General features: G+C 41.6%; 1 protein-coding gene across 8 annotated transcripts in view; it reads right to left on the bottom strand.

Annotated features, from left to right (window-relative positions):
- KMT2C (lysine methyltransferase 2C) overlaps positions 1–26,939 on the bottom strand; it is a 315,048-nt gene that overhangs the window by 274,513 nt on the left and 13,596 nt on the right. Inside the window, exon 1 of one of the 8 annotated variants that reach the window (XM_054021180.1) lies at positions 13,359–13,700. The exons of the other annotated variants lie outside the window; for them this stretch is intronic. The gene's annotated coding sequence lies outside the window, so the exon portion shown is untranslated. Of the gene's footprint in view, positions 1–13,358; positions 13,701–26,939 lie in introns of those variants that run through there. 8 annotated transcript variants of the gene reach the window in all.

The raw sequence follows: 26,939 nt of genomic DNA, 5'->3' as shown, positions 1-26,939 counted from the left end.
AGTTGCTCGTGAGAAGGGTCCCTGAAGAGGGATGGGGAAGGGGGGTGGGAGGGAGGGATTGAAGAAAACTGGATAGCGTATCCCCTCTCCACCGTGCGAAGGACCCAACGGTCCGAAATTATAAGGGACCAAACACGGTGGAAGTGGGAGAGGCGATCTCGAAAGGAGGGGGTTGGATCCTGGGGGATGACTGGGGCGCCGTCCTCGACCGCACCTTCAAAAGTTCTGCCTAGGGCCTGAAGGTGGCCTTGGTGGCCCCTGGTTCTGACCGGGTTGAGGGCCAGTCCACCTTCTCCTACCACCTCGCCCCCGCCTTCTGGCAGAGTCCTGTCTCTGACGAGGTGGAGGGGGGTAGAAACGTTGAGGCTGGGGCCTAAATGGTCTGCGCTGGGGACCCGCAACATGCATCCCCAGGGAGCGCATGATTGTTCGAGTCCTTGAGGCTCTGCAGACGAGAGTCCGTCTTGTCCGAGAACAATCCATGTCCCTCAAAGGGCAGATCCTGCAGGGTTTGCTGCAGCCCCGGAGGCAAACCCGAAACCTGAAGCCAGGAGATCCTCCGCATAGCGATACCCGAAGCCAGGGTCCTCGCAGCCGAGTCCGCTATGTCCAAGGAGGCCTGCAAGGAGGTCCGAGCCACCTTCTTACCCTCCTCTATCAAGGCCCCAAACTCCTCCCTGGAGTCTTGGGGAACCAATTCCTTGAACTTCCCCATAGAGTTCCAGGAATTAAAGTTATAGCGGCTCAGGAGCGCCTGCTGGTTAGCCGCTCTAAGTTGCAGCCCTCCGGCTGAATAAACTTTACGGCCAAACAAATCGAGGCGCTTAGCCTCCTTCGATTTGGGCGCTGCGGCTTGTTGACCGTGGCGCTCCCTTGCATTCACTGATGACACCACCAGTGAACACGGTTGGGGATGGGTATACAAGTACTCATAGTCCTTTGAGGGGACAAAGTACTTTCTTTCCACCCCTCTCGCTGTGGGTGGGATAGAGGCAGGAGTTTGCCATATCGTAGTGGCGTTAGCCTGGATCGTACGGATCAGGGGTAACGCCACTCTGGATGGGGCATCCGCAGAGAGGATGTTCACAATGGGGTCCTGCACCTCCACAATCTCCTCTGCCTGAAGGTCCATATTACGTGCCACCCTACGTAATAGGTCCTGGTGTGCCCAGAGATCAATCGGGGGTGGACCCGTGCTCGTTGTGCTCGCCACTGCCTCATCTGGGGAAGATGAGGAAGATGCCTCAGGTGGCAAGGGATCCAAGGGCGGGGCCTGGTCCAATGAGCCTTGGAGTGGAGCATCACCTGCCTCTGGGTCCAGGACGTTAGGTGCGGGCACGGAGGCCTCCATGCCTCCTGGAGGAGGGCGAGAGATGGTGGACTCTGGGGCCCTTCGCTCAGAGTGCACCGAGCGAGAGGCTGATGGTGGTGGAGCCCCTTGAGCTTGGTGGTACGCCCACGGGGTCCAAAACGACCAGTGTGAAGGTCCCTGAGCGGGATCCTCCGCTACCTCCTGCCAGTGGCCCATGTCCGGATCATCGGCCTGTCCCTGAGTGGGGTATGCTGATCTCGATGCCCCATCGGAGGTTCGGGACACTGATCTGGATGGCCATGGCGGTGCCGACTGCGCCGAGACGAGCTCCGGAAGGTACGGTGCCGTACGGTGCCGGCCCAGAGATGAACGGTCTCTGTGCGGTGCCGGCGAACGGTGCCGAGAACGGGATCGGTGCCGATGACTACGTCGGTGCCGAGAGTCAGACCTGGACCTGGAATGTGATCTTGAGTAGGCCCGGTGCCGAGAGCGGCCTCTCAACGTCGAGCGTCGATCGTAGCGGTGCCGAGAACTACGTCTCGATGTCGATCGGTACCGACGATCATAGCAGTGCCGAGACGTAGAGCGGTGCCGCGACGAAGATTTTGGCCGCGAGTACGACCGGTGCCGAGGTGATATCCGGCGCCGGGACTGCGAGCGGCGTGGGGACCTGCTTCGGGACCTGGACCGGTGCCGTGGTTCCAGCCCCTGAGATGGAGGGCGCATCAAGGCAGGTTTCCCCCTAGATTGGACCAGACGAGTCAACGGTGCCGACGGTGCCGGTGGTTGGGGCGGTGCCGGCTCCGTGAGAGCGATCAAGTCTCTCACCGTCGCGAAGGTCTCTGGGGTCGACGGGAGGCACTGTATCACCGCCGGTCGCGGTGGTGACCCTGTCTGCACCGGACTCAACGGCCTCGGAGCCGGAGTCGACGGTGCTGGAGGCACCTGTTTTCGGTGCTCCACAGGCGGACGCGGCTCTACCCCCGGCACCGGGGGAGCCGGCGTCTTCGGCACGGCAGTCCCCGTCTTATGGGATTTTTTATGTCCCGGGGATGACGAACGGCGCCGAGGCACTTGCTGTGAGTGCGGTGCCGACGAGGTCCGGTGCCGTGGAGGCTTGTCCGACGTGGTCGGAATGGTCGGTGCCGCCGGGGCACTGCGCACCGAGGTGCTAGGTGCCGGGGCCTGATGCGCCGATGGAGCGTCCGGGCTAAGTGCCGCCTCCATAAGGAGTTGCCGGAGCCGAAAGTCCCGCTCCTTCTTGGTCCTCGGTCTGAAGGCCTTACAGATCTTGCACTTATCTGGTTTGATAGGACTCTCCCAGGCACTTCAGACACGAGTCGTGCGGGTCACTCGTTGGCATAGGCTTAGCGCAGGAGGCGCACTGTTTGAAGCCGGGAGCCTTGGGCATTAGCCCGGCCACGCGCCGGGGGAAAAAAGGGGGAGACAACCCCCTAAATCCTCTTTAACTATATAATAACTATTAACAAAGTGAATAAACAACTATCTAACTATATACAACTATAACTATAACTATAACTGTGAATAACGGAATAAGCTAGGGAGAGTGGAGAACAGCTACGCCGCGCTCCACAGTTCCAACGACCGTCAGGGGCGGTAAGAAGGAACTGAGGGGGCGCCGGGTCGGCTGGGGTATATATTCAGCGCCATGAAGGCGCCACTCAGGGGGGGGCTCCACAGCCGACCCGCCGGTGTTGCTAGGGTAGAAAATTCTCCGACGATCGTGCACGCGGCGCGCGAACACCTAATGGAATGGATATGAGCAAGCACTCGAAGAAGAACTTTTATTTAAAACCTCTCTTTCAAAACATTTTTTTTTTTTAATTCTTCTGGTAGTTCAACTAATAGACTTGCCTAGTCACCAGATTATTTGATATGACCTTAGAAGATAACATGAGCATGTCTTATTCCAGGTCATTTCAGAAAGCTAGCTGGTATCTTGCTCCTATCTACTAACTTGCAATAGTATCCAGCTCCAGTAGACAGGACACTCAGTTTCCCCACACATTCTAACATTGCTCTAACCTTACACAGAATCAATATTTAACTGAGATCCCAAATAGTTGAAAATTAACTGCTGTCTACCTATTTGTCTAATGCATCTCAGAGGGAAACATTTCCTCACAGCAGTAAGAAGCATTTTTAAGATGAAGAAGGTATTACAATATCAACCTGAGGACGACTCCAGGATTATGTTCATGTATTAAAATGTCTCCTGTACATGAGACATACAGGAGTAGCAAAGTTTTATTTAAGTTCCTTGTAACTGCCTTTAGCTCAAAGGACTACACAAACCTGTGAGAAGAATAGCCCCTTCTCCTTGGAGGAGTTTCTGAAGGGACTGATTTACAGCCTATTACCTACCTGCTTTTCTACTACAAAAGTAAGTCTCCAAGACAGATTTATTCTTCAGAAAAGGCCTCCTCTTCCTCATCTGCAAGTCCAAGCACTTTACTAGGGGACTGTAGCAAGGCACAGCTGGGCCCCTCTTGCTTCTGCCCCTGCTGCCCTCACAAAACCAATCAGGCACACCTCAGATCGATGCAATCACCCATGTATTTTATTTATAGTTCTTTCCCATCACCAGCTTATTATCTATATACAGGGTTTTACCAGACTTCACCAGCAACAGACCAGAGCCACCAGTCCCTCTCCGCCTCTGGCCTTTCTTTCCCCTCCCTGGCTTCCTCCCTCCCAACCTTTATAGCCCCTGGCTAATTAGGCTGGCAGCTGTTCCTAGTTACCAAGCAGGCAGTACTATTCAGTCAGCCCCAATCCATTCCCCTTGATTGGGGCTGGCATGGCAGGGGGCTGATTAAATATTTCCTGCCTAGCACCCCGTCACAGGGACCCAAAGGAGGAGCTGCCCCTCCAAACATATTCTTTGGCCTGAGCAGAAAACAATGGCAGAGAAGTTGGGAGCAGCTGTGAGGTTGGGCTATGGATAGTCCTGTCTCCAAAATCATCCAGCCCTCCACCACTCTACTAAGGTTTAACACAAAACAATGTCATTGTGATTTCTGTCAACACACCTATATAATATCAAGAGTAAAATTTAGTATCAGAAGAAGTCTGCAACAGAAACTGAGGTCCAAATTCTGTAATTAATTGCAGCCCAGAAAACCCTAATGGAGTCAATGGGAACCCCAATACTGTTGCATGGAGAGTAAGTGAGTGGAAAGTCAATGGAAATCCTAGATTACTCAAGGAGCTGACTGAGGAGATATCTGAGCCATTAGCAATTATCTTCGAAAACACACGGAAAACAGGAGAGATTCTAGAGGACTGGAAGAGAAGACCGAAGGGACATTATAACAGTTTTCAAGTACATAAAAGGTTGTTATACGGAAAAGGACGAAAACATTTTCTCCTTAACCTCTGATGATAGGACAAGAAACAATAGGCTTAAATTGCAACAAGGGAAGTTTAGGTTGGACATTAGAAAACACTTCCTAACTGTCAGGGTGGTTAAGCACTGGAACAAATTGTCTAGGGAGCTTGTGGAATCTGGGTCACTGGAGGTTTTTAAGAACAGATTACACCAACACCTGTCAGGAATGTAGTTATTACTCAGTCCTGCCTTGAGTGCAGGGAACTGGACAACATGGGCTACTGAAGTCCCTTCTAGTCCTACATGTCTATGATTCTATGAAAGTTAGCCTCACTCTTCAAGTTTTAAGAAGATATGAGAGAACAAGCTTGCAATGCACATCTATACAACCAGTCATCCAATTCTCCATAGTTTCAGATTGTGTATAATAATCATACATAAAAACTGGTTAATATCTTCAACATCATTATTGCATCATAATTGCATTATTGCATCAATATGCATAATTATTCAAAATACTACAAAAAGTAGAGGCTGGATTGCCCATCTGTTACTCCTGTTGGTGGGCATTTACTCTCATGAATAATTCCTTTGATTTCAATAGGATTATTTGCATGAATAGATGGTCATCATCACAGGTAAGGATTGTATACTAACCTTTAGGACCTGATCCAAAGCCCATTAAAAATCAAAAGAAAATCTCTCACTGACTTCAGATTGTCTTTGGATGAGGTTCTTGGTGATGTACAGAATACCTTGTTATCTTGATTAGAAATTCAATGAAGCTATACAATACATATTATAAACAGGTCCCTATTTGAAGGTTTAGGTGCATTACCACTGAAAATGTTTAGGTAGTTCTGGAAAAGCCGTGTCCAGAAGATATTTTAACATGTTAAGATTGTCCTGCAATGAGAAAATGAGCAAAAAAAAGTCTTTTATACTTGAATTCCAAAAGCAAGCTCTACCATCAATTCTTGGGACCACCACTTCCCCCATCATAATGCTAGCCATAATCAGGAACTACATATCAATACATTAAAATAAAATTCTACACAACAGTCAAACAAGACTTTAGAAAGTTTTTTTTTTTTTTTTGAGCATCCAAAAGACAACAGAAATAGCTACAGTAGTAAATGCTTATGATTAATTTAGGGTACTTCTACACTTAAAAAGCTACAGTGGCTCAACTGCAACGCTGCAGCACTTCAATGTAGACCCCACCTATGCTGATAAGAAGGGGTTCTCCCATGGGCACAAGTAATCCACCTCCCCAAGAGGCAGTAGCTAGATCAATGAAAGAATTCTTCCGTTGACCTAGCACTGTCTGCACAGGGACTTATGTCTGCTTAACAATGCCCGGACATAGTTAAACCAACCTAATTTTCTAGTGTAGACCAGGTCTTAGATACACAGCACTTGGTTTCCAAAGATCTCCATGAAAGCTACATTAATGACTGAGGTTCAACAACTAAATAGTAGTTGCCGGGAGCCAATAACAGAGTTCAGCTTTTTTTTTTTTTTTTTTTAATTGTACTGATCAAAATTTTATTTTGACAATAGCCATCAGTTAAACACCATCATATAGACAAGATGTATGCTGATATTATGAGGAAATAAGTAAGTTGTGAAAGAACAATATATTACTCGTTACACTAAGAGCAGATGGTACAAAGGTTTAAAAAAAAAAAAAAAAGTCTTTTCCCATCCCAGTTTTAGGAAGAGATTCCTAAAAGACTATATCCAAGTCCACACAAACCATCTCTCAACACCCTCGACCTTGACTCAAAAATCCTCCATCGCTCTTCAATATGATAGTCTCCCTCTCAGACCTAGACTTTAAAAACTAATATTGTGCTTCCGAAATACCAACTGGAATTACCTTTACAACTGTTTAATTAAAATATCACCTTTCTAATGGAAAAGAACAAGAGCCAAATGGAAGGAGGAGATGGTTAAATACACTTGAAAAGAGCTTGCTAAGAGACAAACAATTGCATCAAGATGGACTGAGGTGAAAAAAAGGGACTAAAATCTCTCCTTCCCACCCTCAATTTAATGTTATATTCCTCTGACTTCTGGACTCCATCCTCATAACCAATGCAAGACAATTTCTCTCACAAGCACTCTGGGCTGATGTTCTACTCACTCCTATGACCAATAAAGTCTGTTGAGATAGCACTGTCCAACTATCCGTTTTCTTGTTGAAATCATCATCAATCTGCTAAAGTTTAACAACACCGAGACAGATTTTCAATTCAGGCCTCCATTTTGTGAGCAGTTTTGAACCTACAACAAATTGTAATTCTTTCTGTCTCAATGGCCAAGCCATTTGTACACTCTGTAAGGCAGGTGTGACAGACAGAAATAGCTCTTTATTTCCTGGCCATAGTCACATAACATGGGTAAGGATAAAAAAACGGTTCTGGACACATTCCCTGATTATGTGCCTCAACTACGGCAAGGTCTTCTGCATCAGTCTTCACTATAGAAGATGTGAGGGAGATTCCCACAGCAGAACCATTCTTTTTAGGTGACAAGTGTCAAAGATTGAAGTGTCAATAGAGGAAGTTTTGGAACAAATTAATAGATCAATCAGTAATAAGTCACCAGGGCCAGATGGTATTCACCCAAGAGTTCTGAAGGAACTCGAATAGAAAACTGTAGTACCACTAACTGTGGTATGTCGCCCCTCACTTAAAATCAGCCTCTGTACCAGATGACTGGAGGATAGCTAATGCAATGCCTATTTTCAGAAAAGACTCCAGAGGTGACCCTGCCAATTAGAGGCAGGTAAGCCTAACTTCAGTACCAGGCAAGTTGGTTGAAACTATAGTAAAGAACAGAATTATCAGACCATAAATGAACACAATTTGTGGGGGGAAAAGTCAACATGGATTCTGTGAAGAGAAATCATGCCTCACCAATCTATCAGAATCCTTTGAGGGGGTCAACATGCAGACAAGGGTGATCCAATGAACTTTGTAGTGCACTTGGAGTTTTAGAAAGCCTTTGACAAGGTCCCTCATCAAAGGCTCTTAAGAAAAGTAGGCAGTCATGGGTTAAGAAGAAAAGTGCTTTCATGGACCAGTAACTAGTTAAAAAATAGGAAACAAAGGGTAGGAATAAATGGTCAGTTTTCACAATGGAGAGAGACGTAAGTAGCTGGGTACCCTAAGGATCTGTATTGGGACTGTGCTGTTCAACATATTCATAAATGATATAGAAAAAGGGGTGAATAGTGAGGTGGCAAATTTTTTACAGGATACAAACTTACTCAACATAGTTAAGGCCAAAGCTCTCTGCAAAGAGATACTCTGGATGAATGGGAAACAAAATAACAGATGAAATCCAATGTTGATAAATGCAAACGAATGCATTCTGGAAAACATAATCCCAACTACACATACAAAATGATGGGGTCTAAATTAGCTGTTACTATTCAAGAAAGAGATCTTGGAGTAATTGTGGATAGTTCTCCAAAAACATCCACTCAATGTGCAGTGGAAATCCAAAAGGCTTTCAGACTGTTAGGCACCATTAGAAAGGGGATAAATAATAAGACAGTAAATATCATGCCACTCTATCAATCCATTGTACGCCCACACCTTGAATAAAGCATGCAATTCTGGTTGCTCCATCTCAAAAAAAGGTATATTAGAATTGGAAGAAGTGCAGAGAAGGGCAACAAAAATGATTAGGGGTCTGGGGCAGCTTCCATATGAAGAGATATTAAAAAGACTGGGACTCTTCAGCTTAGAAAAGAGACGACAAAGGAGAGATAAGGTAGAGATCTATAAAATCATAGAGAAAGTGTGGAAAAGGGAATAAGGAAGTGCTATTTAGCCCTTTGTATAAACACAAGAACCAGGGTTCCACCCAGTGAAATGAATTAGCAGCAGGTTTAAAACAGACATAAGGAAGTACTTATTCACACAATGCACTCAACCTTTTGAGCTCATTGCCAAGGAAGGTTGTGAAGGCCAAAAGTATAACTGGGTTCAAAGAAAAATTAGATATGTTCATAGAGGATAGCTCCACCAATGGCTATTAGCCAAGATGGTCAGGGATGCAACCCCATGCTCTGGATGTCCCTAAGCCTCTGACTGCCAGAAGTTAGGACTGGACAACAGGGGATGGATCACTCAATAGTTCCCCTGGTTCTGTTCATTCCATCTGAAGCATCTAGCACCAGCCACTGTCAGAAGACAGGACAGTGAACAAGATGAACCATTGGTCTGACCTAACATGGCCAATCATGTTCCTCTCAGGGTCTTTTGGACCTTTACCTCATCCTTCTCGGTACAGCCATAATACCGCTGCCTACACAGTCTCTCTCACCCTTCATTTAAACCATATCATGCCCCAATTTGAGTCACTATGTTGACTCCCTACTGTGCTGCACATCAAGTTCAAATTTCTAGCCCTTCCTTTCAATGCACTACATCTCCAAACTGGTCTCCTTCCACATTCTCTCCATTCTGTACTCTCTGCTCTGCCAACAGCACCATGCTCTTTTCACACTGTCCAACTGGCTTGCAAAGACCTTCAAAAATCTATTTGTCAACCTTCCACCCTTGTCTCATTCAAACCACTCCTAAAGACACTTCTGATTATGGTGCCAAACACTCACAGCTACATCAGGTAGAATTTTAAAAGCTTGGAAAGAACATAACCGCTTATGCTTCAAGACATAATTCAATCTCTTAACAGATCCCTTATGGAACAGATTATTCCATAATTGTCCATGTCAGAATTTCTTGCACCTTTCTTCAACTCATGTAGCATATTGGATTAGATGGACCATTGTTCTGAACTAGTGTGGCAAGTCCTTTGTTCTCACTTGAACAAAAACAAACAACAGACATATATACATCTTAATGGTATAAGTGTGTAATTTAAATAACCAATTATCCATATACTATGTCTTTTCTTGATCCTCTCCTTCCTTCCTTTTCACTTGTCTGTTAAATCCAACATTTAGATTGTAAGCTGTCTGAGGCAGAGGCCTGTTTTGTGAAGAATACCTGTGACGACTATAAAATGATAAGTAATAAAAATCCACACTCATCCTTCCTCCCGGAGAGAGTCCCACTGAAGTAATCTAAACTCCCTTACAGGCTGAGCATGTAAATTCTTTTACAGAACTGGGGCCTCCTTTTAGGCATGACAGTGAACAAGGGTAACAAAATCAAAAAGTGGGAAAAAAATTACACAGTTTGCAATAAGACTACACAACTATTCAATTTAAGCATGTGCACTTCTCAATAGTATTTAAAACAAAACAACTCATTACTGAAATAATATTACATCTGCAAAAACTGAGGTCCGGTTTGAAAATGCAGGGCTTCAGTTTCTATTAGTGTCCAATTTCATAATATAATCCAAGATATTTAATTTTACTTTTCAATATTGTGACAATTAGAATGCAAACATTGGTTGAACTAGCACACCGCACTTTTTTTCAGCTATAGTATTGTAAAAGCACCATTAGCGTAAACCACACTTGTTCAAAACAACATTTAAACAGTGATCCTACACAACATATGGGCTGCGTGTGGTAGCAAGGTAAGAAGAAAATGTGTAGAGCAACATTTTACTAACTTTTAAAACATCACTAATGGAAGAGATCAAATATCCTCAGTATATACAAAATGATCTCCCATTAAGGTTGGTGTTGCATGTGCACAGCAAGAGGAAAATAAATCCTACATGAGGCACTGTACAGTATTATTACTTTGATGTGTTTTCAAAAACACACGAAGACATTTCTTCACAAAGTAGACACCGTTCCTAGATAAAAATAGGTCTGTTTTGTTATGTATTAAAGCTGTGCTGTTTTGCCACTTATTTTAGTACTTGTTTTTAGCCTAAGAAGTCCAGCACTGAAAATACCTAAACAAGATTGAATTAAACATATATTTGTTTGCTGAATATTTTCCACAAACCCTGGATCCCCCACAAAAATACAGTTTAACAAACTTTATTTAAATTTCTATTGGATTACCAGATATAAACATTTAAGACTCCCATTAAACTGAAAACTCTCTACTGATCTTCATTATGATGTGACTATCACTCCGCCATAATATTTTCCCAATTATCTCCTTCCAAACTCCTAATGGCATTTCCTGGTTCACTGAAGGTATCCTGGAATGTACCACTATGACACAGCAAATGCCATGGATTGCAATGCGACATTGGATATCTGAGATAACACACTGTGGGATATTGCCAATGAACCAGGTTGTGCCAAAAAGATTTCATTGAGGAAAAATAGAATTATAAACGGTTAGCTAAAGGCACACTGTCAACTTATTAAAAAAAAAATCATACTTCTCTGAAAAAGCATTACCCACTATTGTTACCTTTTAACTCCTAAGATTATTAGAACTAAAATACAGATTAGAGAAAAATATTTCAGTTTGTTTACACTGTGCATTTGACAATACTGTTGATCGTCATGCTCCCTGTTATCCTGTGTATAGGAAGTTCCCACTTTGCTGGGCTGAATTCTTCAAACTCAAGCGTGGAGAGAAAAAAACATTTCAAAAACTAGGGAAAACATAAATTGGCACAGCTGTGAGGGATGGAGACCGGGAGAGTCTTCTCCCTCCCCCCCCACACACTTTTTTTTTTGCTGACTAGATTTCAGGTTGGCAATGTCCCTTTAAAAAGGCTGCCGTGCTGAACAGCCCCTACAGCCTGGTCAGAAGACACATTCAAAGAAGAAATCCATACATGATTTATTTTCATTTTGGCTATGCAGTTCACCTTTAGGAGAATGTTCTTTGGGGAAATGTGGTGAATAATCTATGCTAAGGAAGTTTACATGCTGTGATCACATTCCACTGTCATGACAAAAAATTGTCAAATGCCATAATGTAAAATAAACTATTAAAACAAAAAAATCTGAATCCACAATTTCACTAAAAAGCTAAGGGGTTCTCTCTTTGAGAAAGAAGAATGCAGAATAAGTAATATTTCATTATGCCAGGACATAAGTCAACAGAGTACACAAGTCTGACAAAGATATTATTCTAGGTAGCCAATATACTCAAAGCATATTGTCAGAAGGAAAGGATATTTTTGATGGATGGTTTAAAAGGGGCATGCTTTTAAAACATTAAGAAACAAAATGTACAGTGCTTTTTAATGAGACATTAATGAATGGTTAGCATGGATGCAGCTGCATCACATTAGCACTGTTGATAAAAGTATATCTTGTCTTTTGTCTCCAATTGTCTTATAACCATAGTGGTTTAAAATATTTCCACTAAGCAGGCAGTGAACTACAGTTTTTTCTACAGGAAGTGTGCATTTTATTATGCATTAACATAGTACATTAGGTATTTACCGTATGCTAATGTACGACTATAGCTATACTTAGCATTTCTGCTATGTTTAATTTTATTTATTTGAGCCTATATTATTTTTATGTTCACTGAAAGCCTTCAAATGTTGGCATATTTGCTTTAGTTTTGCAATAGCAAAATTTACTATTTGTCTTTTCTATCTTCCACGGGCATAACAACAACATGTGACTACTTTAATACTGGCATAAGGTTCTTTAAAGTGTCCCTTTTGAACAATGCAAGAATCATACTATACTACAAAGACTGACAAGTCAAATAATAAAAATTACACATACGCTTATGGAAGTGTTTCAAACATACAATGAATCTAGTACATTACTAACAAATGTTTCACTTGTCAAATGTTTGATATTTAGTATCTAGCATTAGTTACATGATAAAGTCACAGTTCAAGAACAGTATGGACACTGAATTAACTGGGCCATAAGCACAACATTAAAACATCATACTTAACAGTTCTTCTCCCTTATAGTTTGTATCAAATTCACTGAACCAAACCAGTTACATAATCCATTCTTTGACTTTTGATCGATTTGTTCATTGCTCATAGATCACAGATCAAAATATAAGATAGTTTAAACATCCAGTATGTGCTGTATTTTCAGTATATTTTACAAACAGGTCATATAATAGTATTTTTCTGATTTAAAATTAATATGAGCAGGAAAAGGATGGGGAAGAGAATCTAAAATTTGTAAACATACTATATTTTAAAATTATGTGAAAATGGTTAAGATTGCATTGTTTTACAAGAACAGCTATGTGCATGTGTAGAATATTTAAGAAATATATAGAAGAAATAATCCTATTCCTTACTCTACTTTTAAGTTTCAGGACACCCCAGCACTCAAGTGAAGAAAAAAAAGGCTAATAAAATTAGTTTTATTTATTATATTTAGGCCACGTTAAAAAAAAAGTGTTTTTTTTTTAAAAGAACATGTACATTACACATACACACACACTTAGAAACAAATGACCCGATTATTGGTCATATAACACCTGTCAGTCCTGAGCCTGCGTCTTTTATTTGAGGTTGAAGATTATATAGTGAACCTGTAACTTGGACTGATATATACATTTTGATCTCAGGAGATGGATTTTGACCGAAGGGTGTGAAAAATCTCTCTAGAGTGTCAGTGTCACCACAGTACTCCTGATAAGTTTCCAACCTACTGCCTCAGCTCCCACTACCCCTCCTTATGTTGACACCCCCATCTGTCTCCACAGAATTATAATGCAGATTGCCATATGCAGCCCCGTGCCGCCTGTCACATTTTGCCCTTTAATACAAAGAAGTTAAACGCAAGACAACACTCACCCCCAGCGAATTGTTTTTGCACAACATAATCCAGAGCCTGAGAACCTCTCACAAAACCTCTTTGGAAAATGGAGGGGCTGGCATCGGTGCCCTGGCTTACTGTCCAGAGGAAGGAGAAGTTATTTACATGTTACAATCCAAGCCCAGCGTCGTACAGAGACACAAACTGCTCAGCACTCCCTTAGATCAGCCATGTTACTCCCCCAAATCCACCGCCGGCTGCGAGCACTTCCCCGGGAGCCTGGGCACAGACAAGGGGCAGGCGCGCTTCTAGACGTGTCCTGCCAGAGCCCCCATGACAGCGGCCGCTCCGCGAGCCCCGAATCGCCTCGGAACTTCAGCTCTCGGGATCCTCCCCGAGCCAGACTGGAGCCGCCGGAGGAGGAGGAGGAGAGGGGAAGGGGAGGGGAAAAAAAGCAGGGCTAGAGAAAGTAGATCCGACGGCTGCGGGCGCCACCAATGTGCGGCCTGGATTCGCCCTGACAGGAGCCGGAGCCACCAGTCCCGGCTGTTCGAGCTACGCAAAGCGGCCCCCTCATCGGACGGGCCCCTCACCCAGCCACCCCCGCTCCCCAGCAGCAGCCTGGCTGCGGTATTGTAACACTGGTGCCGCAGCAGCGAAGAGAAATACACCAAGGGCTTGCATTGCACAATGCAACGCGAACTCCGCAAGAGCATGAGGAACAGCACGTCTCTCCGCGCCGCGGCTGCTCCCGGGAGGGCTGCGGACGAAGAGCCTGTCACATTAGCCCCAGGGCGAGTGCAAGCTGTCCTCCCCATAGTCCCTTTCTGGCAAACACCTCCAAAGCAGGGTAGGAGCCAGACTTCAACACGCTTTATTTCCCCCTTCAGCCTCCCCCCCGGCCGCGAACCGTACCTTCCCATTTAACAAAGCACCACTAAAAGTTGCAACACGTACAAATGGATCCCTCCTCCTTCTCTAGCACGTCTTGGGTATTAAGGGGCTATTCAAGGCAGGCTTTTAGCTTGAAATTCAGGGGCTTCTTTAACCCTTTTCTAGAGACGCTGCTACTTTTCCCCAACCCAGTTTGAAATTGACTCGCTGGAAAACCTGCTCCGAGAAATGTCCCCTAAGAAACTCGCCCTTCCCACTCCCCCAAATGGCCCCTGGCAAAGTTTCCTTCTATTGGCACTGCACAGAAAGAAAAAAAAAAAAAAAAAGCAATCATTATTCCATTTGCGCTGATCTATTCTTAAAGGCGAATCAGTTTAAATAGTATGGTAATTATGAGTTTCCTTAGTAAAAGAAAATAACACAGGTTTGTTGGGAAACATTTTGTTTTGTGTCTAGCTTAGTTTGGTTGGGGGGGGGGGGAGGGAGACAAGGGAAGGGGGTTTAATACTTGATTCAATAATCAGAGGTCGGTTTCCAGTCCAGAGATTAAAATCCTGACAGTAACACTGAGCTATAGCTGGCAAACCCAGAGAGGACCAGAGAATTTTATTCTCTGGCTATACTTGAAAACTGAAATTCTAGGTTCAAATTCCCTTCTCAATTACGTAGTTGTAAATCCAGATTAATGCCAATAAAATCAATGGGGTTACTCCAGATTTATCCTGTGTTTTTTAAAAAAAGAAACATTGACTCTTAAGGCTTGTCCATATACAAAAGCTTTAATGATTTAACTGAATATTTTAGAAATTGGTGTTGTTAAATTGGTGCAGATTTCTGTTGTGGATACTTTTAAATGGGTTTAAGATTTCATAATATCAATTTAGCTTAAATTGATAAGAACTCTTTCTAACCCAATTGAGTTGAACATTTTTAGGCCTAAGATCTTGTCTGAACACAGAAGCTGCAAAGGTTCTGGGCTTGTCTACCCTTGGAAATTTGCTGAAGTAGCTATTCCAGAATAATTATTTTGGTATAACCAAAATATCCCCAGAATAAGAATGCCCTTTTACAGTTTAGCTTAATCCATCATGTGGACAGTACTCCAGAGTAAAATTTATTTTATTACAGAATAAAAAGTAGGAAAAAAACAAAATACAATTTCTTTTACTCTGGAATACTGTCCACACAGAGAGCTATTCCAGAACAATTTATTCCACAATATCTGTTCTTGTCAATTTCCCCATGTAGACAAGGCCTTAAGTTAAAAAAAGTCTACTGTAGACACCCAGTATGTCTACTTCGCATTACGCAGCTATGCCAGGATGGTCCCCTAGCATAGATGCAGCCCTACACCAAGAAAGGGAGTTTTTCTGTCAGAAAAAGCATCATTCAGTCAACATCGCTGCATCTACACTGTGGGGTTTGTTGGCAAAAGTTTTTTCTCACCTCTGACCAAAACAGCTATGCCAACACAACTTTTAAGTGTAGACCAAGCCAATGAAGGGCTTTTCACTCCAGTTAAGCTAACTCGGTGTAGTTCGTGATTTAAAACATGCCCAGGATTTGCACTGGTTTAACTAAATCCATTTTAAATTATACCTTAAATTAAACCAGAGCAACTTTCCAGTACAGACAAGCCCTTAATTTGAAATCTAGACTTCATTTCTGCATATGTACACAGAAGCTCATGCTAAGTACTGCATTAATTTATGGAATTACAAAAATGGCCGACAAATATAGCATTTCAGTTTCTAAAAGAAATACTTAATTTTTTAAACTTTTTTTTTAGAAATAAAGTCAAAGCAGAATTAATCACCTTCAGAATTAATCACCTGCACATTTTTTTATTTTACAAAACAACACTATTAGAGCAATGCAAGAAGTCTATCTGAGGGAGGAAGGTGAAATTCCTATCTATCAAAACCCTAAAAACTGATTTTTATTTTATATTTTGTAAATCTGAAGAAAGGGAATAGTTAGATGAGGGCTTGGAACTTGGGTAACAAGTTTCTACTCAGGAGACACTTTTATAACCAATAATAATAAGTATTATAAGCCTCCTGAAAAGTAATGTCAGCCCGAGTCTTGCAATTAGCTTAATGTACACAGACCCCCATGCCCGCACAGCATCCCACTGATTTAAAAGGGGCTCTGCACAGGTGCTGGGGGTAGAGGCAAATTTGTTACAAGATATGGGCCTTAATGCCCAAGTTATGTAGTGCTTCATTCAGCCAGTCTTCCCGCTAACTACAACAGAGAGTGACCACATAAGCAGTGAAGGATCAAGCTGTACAGAGTATATGATGATGCAAATGTAAAGGAACATCATAACACATAATTGTCACATTTTCGTTTGAAAACGTTTTGCCTTCGGTTACAACTTACACCCCCAAAATTACTAAACTGAAAAATAAGAAAAAAATATTTCCTCACTTTCCCGCCCAGTTTACGTACTTCGTGCATTTGACAGCATTTGGGGTATAGTCAGTTACACCTATGGTTGCTATGAATCTTCCACAAGGCAGCAGGTAAGAGGAAAAAAATAGGAAAGAGTGGTCGTAAATTTACAAAAAATGGCAGCGGGATTCAGGGACAGATATACTAACCGAACCTGGTTTTTTCCCCCCAATTGACTAGATTTGAAGTTGAAGGGTCTTTAAAGTTAAGCTATTGTCTCTAGTAGTCTAATCCTGAAAACCTTACTACCAACTGTATTGTTGTAATTACATGTAGTCTTACTGAAATCAATGGGACAACTACATTAGCAGTAAGGGATCACAGGATCAGGCCCTTATTTTACATGTGTTAATGGAAATTCTTCCAGGTATGGACCATGTATCTCGTAAGGTTTTGTGTACATTTATGAGTTAAGTAATTAACATTGCACATTAAATTAATATTTCTATTTATACCATCTTTGCTTTAAAACAGCTTTCTGTAAAATTTTGAATAAAAATTGCTTTCCCTTCATCATTTGACAAATACTGACTCCACCTGCATTACTTTTCTATTGCAATATGGTAGAACCTCAGAGTTACAAGCACCTCGGGAATAGAGGTTGCTCGTAACTCTGAAATGTTCGTAAGTTTAAATAAAAAGTTATGGTTGTTCTTTCAAAAGTTTACAGCTGAACATTGACTTAATACAGCTTTGAAACTACTATGCAGAAAAAAATACTGCTTTTAACCATTTTAATTTAAATGAAACAAGCACAAAAACAGTTTCTTTACCTTATCAAAACATTTTTTAACCCCCCCCCCTTTTTTTAAGTAGTTTACATTTAACACAGTACGCTAAAGTATTGTGTTTTTTTTGTTCTATGCTGCCTGATTGCGTACTTCCAGTTCCAAATGAAGTGTGTGGTTGACTGGTCAGTTCGTAACTCTGGTGTTCATAACTCTGAGGTTCTACTGTATAACTCATCATATTTCCCAGTGGTTTGACTTGAGTTTTTGTACCAGTGTCTGAGATCTACAACGATGTACACGTTGGTAGGCCATCTTCAATTCATTCTGAGATTCCTACCTCTTCCCCTTGCCACCCAAACCGAAGTGACATCTTCAAAAAAAGCAGCAGCTAGACAATACGAGTAACTTCACACTCCTGCACAGAATCATTTTAATCACAGTAGTTGATTAACTGACTTAGATCCTCCAACACAAAGGCTTGATCCCATGGCCCTTACTCAATTAAACCAGTAGGACAACTTGTGATTAAGAGACATAGGACTAGGGCTGCTAGTCAATTTTACTCAACAGTAGGCTTTGTGAATAAAGTTCTTCTGGAAAGAAGTGATACTAATTTTCTTCAGCAGCTGCCAGCCTGAACCTTAAAGAAAAAAAGACAAGATGAGACATATAGAAAGACAATGGAAGTAAAAGAAAAATGAAAAGACTGACAAACAATAAAAGAAAGAGAACGAGAAGAGAAAAAGGAACCCAAAACCTTCATCTATTTTCAAATCTCATTAGGAAGTATCTCTTTTTTCCCCTCGTGTATTTTAACTTCTTTTTTCCCTTTATTCTTATTTGAACTTTATCAGAGGGGTAGACATGTTTGTCTGTATCCACAAAAACACCATGCGCAAATAAATCAATTAGTCTTTAAGGTGCTACCGGACTCCTCGTTGTTTTTATTTGAACTTTGTAACTCTTATTTAACTTTAAAGATTTTGGAATGTTATTTTATAGCACCCAAGGAGAGCATTAGACAAATCTCTGAATACAAAGAAGATATGGCCCCTGCCCCAAATTGTTTCATGTCTAAAATGTAGACTGTAATCTATCAGTGAAAATGAAAAAAATAGAAAGGAGATGGGGTTTACAGCAGTGTTGCTTGGTTATCATAGTCTAAGCATGTATACAATTTGGTGATAGAGTTTATAATTAAAAAAATATATTAAAAGGTACCCTGAATGCAACAGACAGTTGTCATTCAGACAAGACTCCAATGTTTTCAAAACTTTTACTGACACACTATTTTCTAGCTCTTTGACGTCATAGGGTCACAGTGTCCAAGGCCAGAAGGGACCATTGTGATCATCTATACCAGTGGTTCTCAAACTTTTGTACTGGTGACCCCTTTCACATAGCAAGCCTCTGAGTGCAACCCCTCCCCCTTAAATATATAAAAAGTGTTTTAATTTGTAACACCATTATAAATGATGGAGGCAAAGCGGGGTTTGGGGTGGAGGCTGACAGCTTGCAACCCCCATGTAATAACCTCATGACCCCCTCAGGGGTCATGACCCCCAGTTTCAGAACCCCTGATCTATTCTGACCTCCTGTTTAACACAGGACATAGCACTTTCCCAAAATAGTTCCTAGAGCATATTTATCAGTTAGAGTTTTACCTGAATATGCCCTCAATATTGAACACTACATTTGGATTGTACGAAAAAGGAGAAAGGGAGGAAGCAGCAAAGGAGATCAAAAGAATTTTCATCTTAAGATTTGATATTCTACTAAAATGTAGAGGTGGGTTACCATTTAGTAGCCTACTAGACTACTATGCTACTAATCCATTTGTTCCTCCTCTCTCAGTAAATACAGCTTCTCTGTTAACTGACAAAAAAATGATAATTAACAGACCAGAGGGAATAATCATACTTTTGAAAATTAATTAATTACCGAATAAAAATATATTTAGTATCCAAATGAAATTCCCCACATAGTTACAATCATGACATAGATCACATTTTGGGCCCAACACAGGTTGGTACTATCCTTTAGAGTCAAGGAGTGCATTTCATGTATTAACTATATACGCATGGTAACATAATAATATAAGTGTGATTTAAAGCCATTAAATTTGGATAAATTTCTAGTGAGCATGTCATTAATCAGAATTTAAAACAATAACAAGGTGCAGGCTCAGGAACAACAATAGCTCTCTAAATACAAAAGGGCCAAATTCTGCCCTATCACTCAGTGATATCAATGGTTCTGATGTAGCACAGAATACGTCAGGCTAAAATAAGGTTCACGATTTCAATTAAATAAAACATTCCCAACAAGCAGGGAACTAGCTGTATCACATACACCCCATTGTGGTTTGGTAGTGTACTTTTCAGGGTTTTCCAAACACTGCAAAGCTTTAAATTTGGTGCTAGATTGCACAAAGCTCACAGTTTCCCTTACCCACTCCTAACACGAACATCCTATCTGGTACTAATTGTGAACTACCAGAGCTGGGTCATACATAGTAATGCCTTCCCACAGAACCACTGTGAAAGTGACAAGGATCTTGTGATCTGTGTCAGTTTTACACTGCCGCTAGTGCTGCTGCGAGGAAGCTCCTCTGTGCAAAAGCACAGCACGCATAGTGCTAATTAAAGTTACTTGGTGCTCCAGAAGGGGGGAAATAAAGCAAGGCGGAGGGGAATAAACACAATACCAAGTGAAAGGAAGGAGCAAAAGGAGAGAAAGAGATGGAATAAACAGGCTAGACCACAATAGGGGAGTGACTCTTGCTTAGAATAATTGTTAACAGTGGGTTCCCCTCAACTGATGCTGAATTGTTTATCTGTTAGCATAGATAGGACAAGACTATTTTGAACACTGCTACAGAAAGTGGAACATGGTGTCTGCCGCCATTTCTTCAATGCTGTTGAAAACATCATTGTCCAGGTTACACTAGCAGGTAAGCAGCTGACCTTTTTTCAATACCACTTGAGATGGAGTGGTAAGGGGGAGCCATTTCTGACAACCATTATCAACAACAGATCATTTTCTAGCCTATGTGGAACCAGAGAGACTAATGACAACTGGATTAGCTACCATAGGGTTAGTGGCAAGAAAAGGGTAGCAGGGAATAAGACTTTCCCATAAAAATATTGTAAGCCTTTTCCCCATCAAAATCAATACAGAAGGCGAATCCCTTCCAACGGAGTGAAGGTACAGCATAACATTTCATGTTCTAATATCTGAGAAAAAAAAAGTTTGGGTTTTCAGCATTAGCTTCCTGTCCTTGGTTAGTTTAATTTAAAATCAACTTAATTTTAAAATACTTTAAAATTATTTTAAAACATTTACATTAAAGGAAAGCAAAGAAAAATTTACAAGATAGAGTAATTAAGCCATTGGCAAATACATACCACAAAATATAGTCAAAAAGCTTACATCTCCAAATAGTTTACAATTAAATTTACATAACTCTGTAAATATACACGGTGTTAAAACACTTAAGATCTAAAGCACCTTGTCCCAAATAACTTATTCCCTACCTCAGACAAGTACAAACAACAAAGATCAGGGCACCTATTGTTCATTTATCTTAAAAAGCTCTGAAAGAAAACGTTTAACATTTTTAACTAGAATATTGTAATACTGCATGAGAACCTGAAATTGAAACGAACTACTCATAAAACAGTCTAGTTTCACCCCAAGAGACTGTCTCTTCACTTGCAAAAAAAGGTTATTTTTCAATGACTGAGAAGCCCTCTTAATACTAGTTTTAAAATGCACACTAATGTATATGAAGCTGTATTAGTTGGCCATGTTAAAGGCTAGAGGGACCCTAGGCTACAGCACACCTAACTCACACAACTTCACACGTGTCAGCCTGAATTCATGGTTTAGTCTAGACTAACATTTAAAGGCATGTTGTTAAATTGTGTTAGCTGGCTTGATGAAACTGACAAATACCTTCTAAAACTCCAGTCAAAATAAGGCAAGTTATACTTTAGCTTGTACTAGAGTGGCCAAGTTGTGGCAGTGTAGACTCAGCCTTTTTAGCAGTAAAACTTTAGTCGTTCAGGGCTGTGAAAAAACACACCCCTGAGCGACAAAAGTTTTAGCGCTGAAAAGTGCCAGTATAGACAGCACTTTATCGCCGGGAGCCGCATTCCCGGCAATAAAGCTACCACCTCTTGTTCGGGGTGGAGGGGTTTTTTTTTCCCATTTTTTTTTTTAAATCGCCAGGAGAACTCTCCCCTGGCAATAAAGCATGTCCACGCTGCCACGTCACAGTGCTCTGTAGCCGTACTGTAACATGGGCAGTGTAGATATATCCTTAGAGTCTTTAACTCCACCAGTTTAGTACATGTTAAAGGCAGCGTTCCTTGCTTACACTAGATTTTTAACACACGTCAATTAACACATACTAACATCACACCTTAAATCTGAGTCTAGACAAGGCCTTTAACTAACAATATTGAGAAAACACACACACACTTTTTTGCCCATCAAGACAGTACCCAAGATGAGTAAAATACAAAAACAGACAGCACAAATGTTGAAAAGTAAATGAGATTTCAAAAATATTTACTGTTTTCTTTACATTTAATTCTAAATAAACTAAATCCTTATTAAAGATACCTGATTCATAAAACTGAAGATTGAAGTCCCTTGCTTGGAAACACAACGGATACATAAACCAATATCGACAAAAGCTTCTCCGCACTACTCTACCGGTGTGTCCTAATCCTTATGTAGATACAGAGAATATAGAGTACTTAAGTCACTACACCAAATTTTAATAAGGTAAAGGGCTATTAATACCACAGGTAAGAGCACATTTCAGTAGATATGATTGTGCAGTCAGCCTTTGTGAACCCATGCCCTGATATCTGTCTCAAAACTTGTGTCCCAAGTGAATTAAGTCCCTTTACAATAGATGCTAATGATCTGGCCTGCACAATAGTTTAGGGCCAGGTTGTGCGATTATGGCACAGGCCCACAATGGAGCAGTGCAAAGTCACACCCCCAGAAATCAGGTCCCCAAGAGGACTTGTCTCCTCCTCACTTTCAGAGAGGCTTACACCTCAAGCTGTACTAGCTGGCAAAAGTCCCTGCACTACCAGAGAGAGTGCAAGGAAGGAGTACCACTGTGGTTTCCCACTGTTCAAGGGCATATGGAAGGGAAGAAGCAGCTCTCAACTCTCCTCCCAAGTTATGCCCCAGAGCAAGGGCCAGCCACAATCTGACCCTTAATGTTACATAGAAGATTTTAGAAATATATTTTATTGATGAGAACTTTCCTTACAGAACGTTTATTTTATGAATTTGTTTTTCACAGTTTTTGGACTCAATCACCTTCTTCTACAGTTTTCCCTATGAGATACAGGTAGAAAAGCCTGCTGGAAACCCCACAAGTTAAAATCCTTCTCAGTCGCCTTCCCATTCTCTTCTCAAGAATAAATCTCTAACTTTGCAAGGGTTGTGGTCTGGAAATTCACTGGAGCATTAAACAGAGAAGCTAAATTATACCCACACAGATTCTGGAGTTGTAGCTTGGAGAGCTGGAACCTCGGGTGCTTTCTGGCTTGGTTACTCCACCCCCTCCCTGGCACCACAGCTCCCTGAAGAGCTATGCTGCTATGAGCTCTCTCTCCCACGCTTATGCCCTACAGGCCAGAGAAGCATTAACTCTTGCACTGTGTTTCCCCAGCAGGATGAAAGCAGAACTGATGAGGATCATGTCAGTTTCATTCTGCTGCTGCTAGAAAACACTGGGCAAGCAGAGTGGTACAGGTGCTGTGGCAGTATTGTCAATTCCAAGCATTCAAATATCTTAAGTCAGGCCACACAAAAAAAATATGGGATTGGCGTAAAAATAATTAATTTTTAAAAATAAATGCTGGGTACTTTTATTTGCATACTGACTTTGGAGCCCCTAGGATTCTTATTTTTAAAATTCTTCTCCTCCAGCCTGAGAGCTAGATATGAAAACTGAGATTCTCAAGCAAATCACAGAGCTCCAGGAGGAGGGGTTTTAAGGAAAATACCAAATATTTTGAGTTGGCAACATGGCTATTCGGGGGGTCGGGGGTCCTTGAGGAGAACAAAAAAAGGGGGATATGAAAAAAGTAAAGCATAAAAGAGAAGAAAAGAATGGGGGAATTGGGAGGGAGTGAATTAGTGAAAGGAGAAGCAGCTGAACTGCTAGTCTAGTGGAAGTAAATATTATTAATTTTATCTATTTAAATGTGTTTCCATTTGCTCCTATCTTAAACGCCATACATTTGAAAATAACTACAATCATTCAATTTTGTTAAGTGTATGAAAAAACTTCCTGAACAATAAAACTTTCCTAACAATTAATACAGCCATCAATGTAGTTTCCAACATAGTTTCCATGCCGCCAGCCCTTTCACATTTTGACCAAAGGGCATGAAGTCTGAGCATCCTGGATGATCACAGCTGCCGTGGGCATCACATGGGGAGAGCAGCCATTGTTTCAGTAAAGCAGGTCCCAAACCATTTAGTCATGTATAGGTCAAACACAACAACCTGTATTTCACCCAGAAGTCTACTGGCAGCCAGTGAAGATCATAAAGCAGAGGTATAATGTGCTCTCGGCGTGGAACACTGCTTAATAAATGAATCATCTCATTCTGCATTAGCTGAACTTTCCAGATGGAAGTAGTTTGAAACCAAGTTCAAACTCTGGCTTTGCTGGGAAGAGGACCACTGCAGCGGCAGCTCACTTAGGCCATGATTTCACTGACAAAAAAAGGCCCATTTTTTCCAACAAGTATCTGCCATTTGTTAGCTATGCAGGTGTACAATCCTAGTGGAGACATGGCACTATAGTTTTACCATGAGGTAGCTAGGAAAGGTCAACCATGGGCAGGATTTAGTGTTGACTTCACTTAGCTACCTTGTGGTAAAAACTACAGTGCCTTGTCTCCACTAGGATTTTGCAGCAGGATAATTAATGCATGTTAGTTATCATGCTGAGGAAAAAAAACACCACCTTTTTTGCAGTGGACATAGCCTTAGGCTCCAATATTGCAAACATTAGGCAGATGTGTAACGTTACTCCTATGAGCAGCTTCATTGACCTCAACAAGTCTACTCCTGAGAGTAAATTTTTGCACATGGAATCATAGAATATCAAGGATGGAAGGGACCTCGGGAGGTCATCTAGTCCAGAACCCTGGTCAAAGCAGGACCAATCCCCAACTAAATCATCCCAGCCAGGGCTTCGTCAAGCCTGACCTTAAAAACCTCTAAGGAAGGAGATTCCACCACCTCCCCATTCCAGTGCTTCACCACCCTCCTAGTGAAAATTTTTTTCCTAATATCCAACCTAAACCTCCCCCACTGCAACTTGAGACCATTACTCCTTGTTCTGTCATCTGCTACCACTGAGAACTGTCTAGATCCAACCTCTTTGGAGCCCCCTTTCAGGTAGTTGAAAGCAGCTATCAAATCCCCCCATATTCTTTTCTTCTGCAGACTAAACAATCCCAGTTCCCTCAGCTTCTCCTCATAAATCATGTGCTCCAGGCCCCCTAATCATTTTTGTTGCCCTCAGCTGGACTCTTTCCAATTTTTCCACATCCTTTTTGTAGTGTGGGGCCCAAAACTGGACACAGTACTCCAGATAAGGCCTCACCAATGTCGAATAGAGGGAAATGATCACGTCCCTTGATCTGCTGGCAATGCCCTTACTTATACAGCCCAAAATGCTGTTAGCCTTCTTGGCAACAAGGGCACACTGTTGACTCATATCCAGCTTCTGGTCCACTGTAACCCCTAGGCCCTTTTCTGCAGAACTGCTGCCTACCCACTCGGTCCCTAGTCTGTAGCAGTGCATGGGATTCTTCCGTCCTGTTAAGGGTATGTCTGCACTAGAAATGCTATAGTGGCACAGCTGCAGTAGTGCAGCTCTACCACTGTAGACAGTTACAACAGTGGCAGAAGGGATCTTCCATCACTGAAGTAAATTCACCTTTCTAAGAGGCAGTAGTTAGGTCAACGGAAGTATTCTTCCATCATGTTAGTGGTGTCTAAACCAGGGCTTAGGTCAGTTTAATTATATCCCACGGGGTGTGGAAATGTTCACAGACCTGAGCGATGTAGTTAAGCCATCCTAACTTTGCAGTGCAGATCACCCCTAAAAGTTTGCATGATCAGAAGCTTGGGCATGGAAGAGAATGCCACATATGGATCTTTAATCACCCCCTCAGGCCAACTGAAGGGATAGTGAAGACAGGTTATGGAAGAAGCCGCTTCCAAGTCCTTGTCAGCATGAAGGTGCGTCACCATGATACAGAGCCAGACAGAAAATAACAGGAAAATAAACAGAGTCCTAGCAGCCCTCATTAAGCTCTCATACCAAAAAGGAGAAAGAGAGAAACCTTATAAGGATGTGGCAGCAGAGACGATGCACACTAACAAGGGGAAAGACAGGCAGAAACAAGGTAGGGAATATAATCTTATGAAAAACACCTTTTCTTTTTGGGATGTCATGTGGTGGTTAGATATCACAGTCATGGGTAGGATATAAAAATAACTAAGAGGAAGAAGTAAATTGCTTCTATATTCAATTTCTTCCTGATATCAGCAAATTAAGACACCTACCAAGTTAACTTTTTATCATTAAAGAAACCTCAAAAAAGCATCCTCATACTTTTGGAATAGCCCCTTTTAAAAGACAAGACAGGAGAGTCCCAACCAACAAAAATTAGAATCTTGATAAGAAGGATTATATTGCATAGTAGCACTTGCATACAATGTTGGGATGGCTTGCAATAAAGTGTGGGTTGTTTTTTTTTTAAAAAATACATTTTGAATTAAAGAAGAGAGAGAAATATGCAAAAAGCAAAAGTATTTTGAACTGAGCTAGGTCTAACATTTACTTGTTCTATTATATCTAGGTACTGTAGCACACATAGTTGAATATAAAAGAGTTCCCAAAACAGTGAACACTACTCACTAATATGCACTATTTATACTACAGCATTGCAATTTTTTTAATCAAATAACTCAACAAATACAACATGGCTCAGAATTATAGGAACTTCTCCAAAGTTCCTTAGGAGCTGCAATCGCCAAGTACCACGTGACTGAGTTAAAGAACAAGTCACATGTTTCAGTCTGAGTGCATTACTCATCACTGTCTATGTTTTTAAACGGATGTCCTGAAATTTAAAATTATATTTCTACTCTATCCAGTTAAATTTATTTTACAAGAAAGCACTAGTGCTCTTAGAAACTCATTTCCAGAGTGATCACTGCAGCAAATGTCAAAACTGATTTTTTATTACATCATCTGATGAACTAAGCAATGACTGAACCACAATATGGTGAATCCTCATGCCATCTCTCTAGTAACTGCAGTGAAAAATCCAAAGCATATTGTTAGATTTAAATAGTTCAGGAGAGAATTATTGAAATACAGTAGAAACCTGCTCATTTGTACTAATGACTGGGAGGCCTCCATTGCCCACGTTACTTATTAATTCAGTTCAGTAAGTGAGCAAACTATAAAAAGGC

This window comes from Malaclemys terrapin, chromosome 2 (genome assembly GCF_027887155.1).
Source record: "Malaclemys terrapin pileata isolate rMalTer1 chromosome 2, rMalTer1.hap1, whole genome shotgun sequence".
Classification (NCBI taxonomy): domain Eukaryota; kingdom Metazoa; phylum Chordata; order Testudines; family Emydidae; genus Malaclemys; species Malaclemys terrapin.
Note: the sequence above shows the minus strand (reverse complement) of the source record. Positions and strands in the feature narration are given on the sequence as shown.